The following is a 7,395-nucleotide window of genomic DNA, read 5'->3' on the forward strand; positions in this document are numbered from 1 at the left end:
CTAATGTTAATGGTGGATATTGTGCAGTGCTTTTATTCAGGAGTTTCGGAATTGGGATACGGCATGGGCTTTGCCAGCATTGTATGTCATTGCTTATGAGATTAGGGTTCTAGCTGAGAGGGTAAGACCCCCAATTTCCTTTATCATTTAATGAAAAGAAAATTAATTTGTACTTTATTATTGTTCTGTAAAGATGCGTGCTTTATTTCGTAATTGGTTGCCGCTACGTTGGGAAGACGAATTTACTAGGACTGGCCTGTGTGGAACTTATGGACAATTTTATGTATATATCATGTATAAAATAGTTTACAAGATCAACCATAAATAGGAGAGGAATACAAGAAAGAAAGTGGAGGAATGGTGCGGACAGGGATGGCAGCTCAGCAAGCATGAGTGAAGACCTGACCTCCACTATCTCTAACTTAAACTAATACCTAGCTTTTCATGATGAGGGAATATTGCTCTTAAATAAGCCTAAAGTAAACAAACAAGCAGCTAACCCTAGCCGAAAGTAAGATGACAATGAGTTGTTATCCATCACCAACTAAACAATGACAACTAGACAAACCCTACCACCAATAATAATAGATACTTCAATAGAACTTTTGTAGGCTGATAAGGAATTAGCTTTGAATGGAAAGTCTCCAGAGAAGTTGAAGGGAGCTGGCTCTTTCCTTATGAAAGTCTTTGGCGTTCTTGCTGTAAGATTCTCTCTTTGATATTCTATTTATTTCGCTACTCTTACTAAACTTCGGTTTGTATTTTGTTCTCTTTGCAAGAAAAGTCTGTTCCTTTACTCAAACTTGTATACAATAAGAGTTGGTATTTTCTTGGGTGTTTACGAACAATTGTCTGAATCTGTACTGCTAACTCTTTCACTAGTGTATCCATTGTAGGGAAAACGCCCGAAACGTGTTGGAGCATTATACGTCACTTGCCAGTTGTTTAAAGTTTACTTTTAAGGTAATTTTTTCGCACTCTTATGAGTTCGTCAGTGCTTTTAATATCTGAATTAGCTATTTGGGTATCTTTTGAATGCTGAATGCTGAACTAGAGCTGCACTATGATGAATCATCTTTATTACTTTGCAGCTTGGTACAGTTCACCTTTGCCGCAGCGTCATAGGGAGCGTTGAAACTGCGCGAATATTTGATTTTGAGGAATTCCCTAAGAGAGATAAGGTCAGAATTGCCTTTGGTAGAGCAAATGCAATTTTCTTCCTTCCTTTTCTGCTCCCTCTCCTTTTGAATTTATTCTCTATCGCAACTAGACAACGTAGCTTCAACCACGGACCCAATCATGAATCCCTAAATATCATTGTGTACAAAGATATTTTGCTTCCCTCGAATACTACATAAGATTATATTCTTTCTTTTAATGTTTAATTCCATTTTTCAACCTTTAATGCAATTCAATTACAAATAATGATAATATTTGATTTTAACCAAACGCATTAAATTCAACAAGACGGAACGATATGAGTTCATGATATATTTTGCAGTCAAGTGTATCGAGGTCAATTGAAGTTCTTGGATTGTTTTTATACTTTTTATTTAGCTTTTAGTTGCAATTGAATTATAAAAATCTTCTCTGTTATTATTATTTTTTTTACATATAGATAATCGTCTTTATTTTATGTTTCTTTACATTGAGCCAATCCTTGCATATAAATACATCTAAAATATGTAAGTGTGCCATGATTAAAAAAATGTCTTTCGCGTTCTAAAAGGCTATGAATAATGCGCAATCCAAGAAAATCCCATTATATGAGATAATTAGAATCTAGAATTAGAAAACATTGCAGGAGAACTATGATATTCTCTCTTTCTTTTTACCTGCCAAGGTGAAGTTTCTCAGCTAGAATACTTGAACCCAAAAAGGAGATGATAATCATGTAGAGAGGGTTAAACGCTTTTACAGACACCGGGCACTCTAGTCTTAAATAACCAAGCCTTGCACGTAATATGTAATCCCAAAGCTAATTATTCACTAAAGAGTATTCATCACAAATAGTTCATAAAATTGACCAATACCATCAAGATGGTCCTTGAAATTGAATATAGCACAATATAGTCCCTGAAAGTAGGTGTTGCAAATCAATATCGTATGTCCGTCATAATTCTATCAAAAATTATGTTATGTGCTGATGTGACACATAAATGGATCCCACAAGTCTTTTTTATTACAAATGGTCCCTAAAATTGACCTACACCATCAAGATGGTCCCTGAAATTGAAAATCGATCAATATAGTCCTGAAAAAGTGTATCAAATAATTGTGGTCATTCAATCACAATTCTTTAAAAAAAAATTATTATTTGTTGATGTTTCCAACAAGTCTAATTAAATTAAAAATAAATTAGCAACAGGTTTAATATTTAATAATTAATTAAAAAGTTGTCAACCCAAAAACCCAATCCCACAATCACCTCCAGTCCCAACCCACACTGTGACAACCCGTTCCAAATTTTACGTTTTTACTTTATTTAAAAAGCGTGAATTTACGAAATTGCCCTAGAGGCAAGGACTTTGACTTCCGTCGACCATCGACTTGTGAGATGTGGGACTTATTCTTTTAGCATATCCTCGTAGTACTCGTTGGTACGAACGTATAGGCGAAAGCCGTTTGCGAGTCCGGATTATAACGTTATAGTTACGGACGTTCGAAATTGGTTATTCAAGGTTTAGCGTTAATTAAATTAAATCCCCAATTAGAAATTGGTTATTCAAGGTCAGAAATGGAGAAAGGAAAGAAAGAAAAAAAAAAAAAAAAAAAAAAAAAAGATTGGGCGAGTTGCCCAATCGGGAAAGAGGGGAGAAGAGAGATGAGGACATTAACCAACCAGAGGAGAGAACAGGAGGGAAAGGATGGAGAAAGAGAAGGAGGGGAAGTCGGGTTCCTTGACCCGCAACCCGTTTTCAACCCGGTTGGCAACACCTCCATTTTCGACGATTTTCACCCATTTTTCCGACGAATTGCTTTCATAAACCTCTTGAGAACTCTTCCATAACCTTCCCTCTATCCATTCCATCTCAAATTTGGAGAGATTTGGCCTTGAAAATAGTGAAATTCGCAAGAAGGGGGAGCGGCGGTTTTGGCTTCAAATCGCCCAATCCCGAAGCAATTTCTTTCAATTTCTACCACCCATAGCATCCTCTTGAGGCCTAGAACAAAGACCAAGCAATGGTTGGGACGACGGAGTTGTTTTGGAGTCGGATTGAACACACCCACAACCTAGGGTTCCGCACGGTTTTGGTGAAATTGAGGCACTTCCAAGCCAATTTGGCCTTGGCCACAGCTATAAAGTTTACTCTGCTCATTGAGATCTTTATTTCTGTAAATTTTGGTAATTTTTTGGAAATAGTTGGATTTTCCGGCGAGTCGGGGCGGCTTTTTTGGAAATAGTTGGATTTTCCGGCGAGTCGGGGCGGCCGACCGCCACCTGCGGCGGCGCGTGGCCAGTGAGCCGCCAATGCTATTTTTAGGCTATGTCGAATGTTTTGAATTCAGTTTTGTCATTTGAATGACGTAGGTTGATCGTTGGAACTTAAATTCGTTATGATATGTTACTTGATAAAAATGTTAATCGATGATCCGACCGTTGGATCGTCACCAAAATTGGATACATTATAATACGTAATATTTAAAGATCATAGGAATTTACGGATCAGGAATCTGACTTACGGATCTTCCTGAATTGGATTTGTAAGTTATTAAAATAAATGTTCACAGCCACTTGTTTTAGGCAATTGGCGGAAATCTGACCGTTGGATCGTAATGAAATTTTAATATGCTATTCTAGAAACATATTGTGGATCGTTGGGAGTTGCGGATTGGAAATCCGATATGCGGATCTTCCGGGTCAAGTTATACGGGGTTGTAAACCCTACCGTCAATCTTTGATCGATGGTTGACTTGTGGTCAATGGGTATCAAACTATTTTAGAATGTTGTTGAGGTTGTGTTTTATGTGAATTACGTATTCTACAGATAAGAGTTCTGAGATGTGATTTGATAATTGTCCTCAGGGACCGATCATTCAGGATGCCTTGATACGTGCGCTAGAGAAGTATATCGTGGACTCCAGGTGAGTGGATCTTTTCCTTTTTATTGTGCATATTATTGAGAGTTCAATCGACACTTTTAAATTGATTAGGTATATTACCTTCATATAATTATCGTGAATGCTTGAAGTACTTATATGAACTACGAATGGCTTGATCCCTATGTAGGGTACGTAGGCAGTCTAACGAGACGTTAGATGCAGCCATAAAATATTTGAGACAAAAGCCTTGCTTGGGAAATTGAGTAATGCGAAGGAAATTGGTAAAGGCAAGTTTTAGCTTTATGAATTAGTTTGTTAAATTAGTGTTAATTGGGTTGTCATGAATAATTATCCTTGAAAATAAGTAGTTGGGAGTAGGGCGTTATTGATTGTACACTTCACATCATATTGTCTATAATTGATAATGCTACAACATGGTATATCCATATGTATATTATTTGCATATAAATATTGGGAATGCTTTCAAGTGCAAAGGTGAACGCAGGACACCCAGGTAAGTTCAGGTGAGTTTATGGTATTAGTTGAATCGATTGCGTTATAGCATGACTACAGTTATGAGTTAGGCAACTTCGATACTGTCGTATTGGTTGCCATGAGTTGCACATGTTATATTGAGATGCATTGAGAGCTCATAAACCTGCACCCCAGTGTTAATGCTCCCGCCCGTGGCCAGGGCACAGTCCTTCACGTGATGTTCACCTCCTGCACCTTACGCTCACCTTGGATTCAAGGTAGGTGCACAGTCCTGTCGTACAGACCACTTTAGGTGGTTCCGACTCGTAGGTGACCCGCGATTATTCGCCCAGCCTTCACGTGATCGTAGCACTTGAGTGTATTTATTTACACCCAGTCCTATCGTACAGACCACTTTAGGTGGTTCCGACTCGTGTGCAGGTATACTTATTGAGCTATTGGCTAGCTAGGATTGATGAGATATGGATAAGTCGTACAGGTCACTATAGGTGACTCCGACTTATATGCTAGCCATGATTGATGAGATATGGATAAGTCGTACAGGTCACTATAGGTGACTTCGACTTATATGCTAGCCAGGATTGACGAGATATGGATAAGTCGTACAGGTCACTATAGGTGACTCCGACTTATATGCTAGCCATGATTGATGAGATACGGATAAGTTGTACATGTCATTTTAGATGACTCTGACTGATATATCACTTTGTATTGATTTAGTTCATTTGGCCTACTTATTAATGTATGGTGGATTTGATGGCAAACCGTGGTTTTGGTCATTTCTGAGTATGGTTTGGATATATGTATATATGTTGTACTGTCTTATGGAAAACGATACGGGTTTTACATTTAGGGGCATGACTTTTAGAGAGGTAATAACTTTGGGAAGCTTGGTTTTATTGCTTACTCACACCTTCTGTTTGGTGCCCTCCAGGTTTTAGCTGCTGAGTTTGTATCGACAAGAATATGTGGCGAATCTTAGTATTAATGGATATTTCTGAGGGTATGATTCTTACCCACACTACTGTACCCTATTTATGCTCTGACATCGCGTGTGAAATGGGTTCGCTCCCACTTGTAGCGCACTCTGGTACTTAGACACTTTTAGATTCAAATTTATTCACTTTTTATACACTATCACATTTTATGGCTTCGTCACCTTCCAGGTGTCGGCCAGCACAGCTCGATTCAGGGTCCAAGTGGACTTTCTGGGTCGGGGTGTGTCACACACACCTATATCTCCATCTATGGTAGCCTTCACTGTCTCTTCTCTGCAACAAAAAACAAAAAAAAACAAAAACAAAAAAAATAAATAAATCTCAAGACACACATCTTTACACCTTTCAACACCCTTCCTTGAATTAGACCAAGATCGAGAACACCTTTGGTGACTGCTTGGATTGGCGTCAACTTCTGTGACATCACTGTCAATATTTGGGTGATTGACAACCTCACAACCTTAATCTTGGAGAGCTTGTTGGGCGCTTTCCCGGTGATCTTGGTGATGCAGAGAATGGCGAGTTCTGCCTTGAGATAATCTCATTGTGCAAAAAGGTATTTTGACAACCTTTTTAATTAATTATTAAACCCACATCAGCACATACCAAAAAAATTTACATAATTGTGATGGAATGACCGCATTGATTTGCAACACCTATTTTCAAGGACAACATTGAACAATTTTCAATTTCAGGGACCACCTTGAAGCTGTGGGTTCAAGGACCATTTATGATAAAAACTCTTCCCCAAAATCATTGAAAATGCTTCTTTATCAGTTTAATTTTTCCCTAATTCGATTAAACTTAAGAATAATTAGTTTAAAATGTGTCACTTAGTACTACGTTTTAGTGATGTTTCTTTTCATTTGTAAGTGAGAAGTATTATATTCGATTATCACCAAAGACGAATTTGAACCATATTATTACGAGCTCATTGTGAGGCTTAGCCCACTCCCCTACCTCCTTAGTGTAGGTAATATCGTTTCTTAAAAAAAATAATAATAATAAAATGTGAATTCTTGTTAGGAATGTATTGGGATTAAGTTGTTTGGTATAATTACCGCGTAGAGCCCTAGGAGCCGCATCGCAACCAACCGCCCACTCGCTAGGGCGACGCTCTACAGTAAATGCTACAGCTGAGCCTTGCAACGCTCCCACCAAGCATATCAAGCAAGAAAGAGATGTTTGCTGGGTATTTCTTCACTGTTATAGCTAGACTGGATAATTAATATATAAGTTAGTTAACTTCAATTGTAATATTTTCCAACCAAATCATATATATAATCATAATATTCAAAATGACATGCATGCATGCAACATAATTCAATTAACACTTACTTGCAATACGTAGAAACAGGACCAGACACAACCTAGGAGGATAAAGAGTGTCTCGGCTATCCAGTGTTGGTTGTAGGTTGTAGCGGTGCTGCTACTTTCATGGTGGCTGCTGGTTTTGTGTGACCGTATATAGGAGGTCATGACAGGGCCTTTGTACAGTGTCATAAGCAAAGAGCCAGCAAAAGTTACTAGGGTTCTTATATGATCACCTCGGCTTGACTGCGCACCTCTTTGATTTTTACAGTTTCGACCAGTGTACATATATGTTTCAGTTTTATAAATGTTATTATTAATTATTTATTTATTTATTTATTTATGCATGCAAATGGATTTTCATGCTAGTTAGCTACAGATGGAAGGGAATATAACGGACGTATACTTCTTTTGTCATACTATGACCTTGGAATGGATTAAGACTACAATTATGAAGTTATAAGCTCGAAGACCATTTCGTTGGAGAGAAATATTCTACTTCTTTGATTAATTGATTCTTACCTAAATAACTGCGACTAAAAAGGTG

General features: G+C 37.8%; 1 long non-coding RNA gene across 2 annotated transcripts; it reads left to right on the forward strand.

The window, feature by feature from the left end:
• The first annotated feature begins 27 nt into the window (after nucleotides 1-27).
• Nucleotides 28-1,378, forward strand: LOC108866314. Of its 2 annotated transcripts, XR_007258213.1 has the most exons (4): nucleotides 28-121; nucleotides 612-701; nucleotides 897-963; nucleotides 1,092-1,378. It is a non-coding gene; the product is annotated as an uncharacterized LOC108866314 (long non-coding RNA). The 2 variants fall into 2 exon arrangements; XR_007258212.1 differs by having other exon boundaries at nucleotides 612-963.
• The last annotated feature ends 6,017 nt before the right edge of the window (nucleotides 1,379-7,395 follow it).

The sequence above is a fragment of a genome, unplaced genomic scaffold, assembly GCF_019419815.1.
Source record: "Pyrus x bretschneideri cultivar Hongxiangsu unplaced genomic scaffold, Pyrus_bretschneideri_v1 Contig2, whole genome shotgun sequence".
Lineage (NCBI taxonomy): Eukaryota > Viridiplantae > Streptophyta > Magnoliopsida > Rosales > Rosaceae > Pyrus > Pyrus x bretschneideri.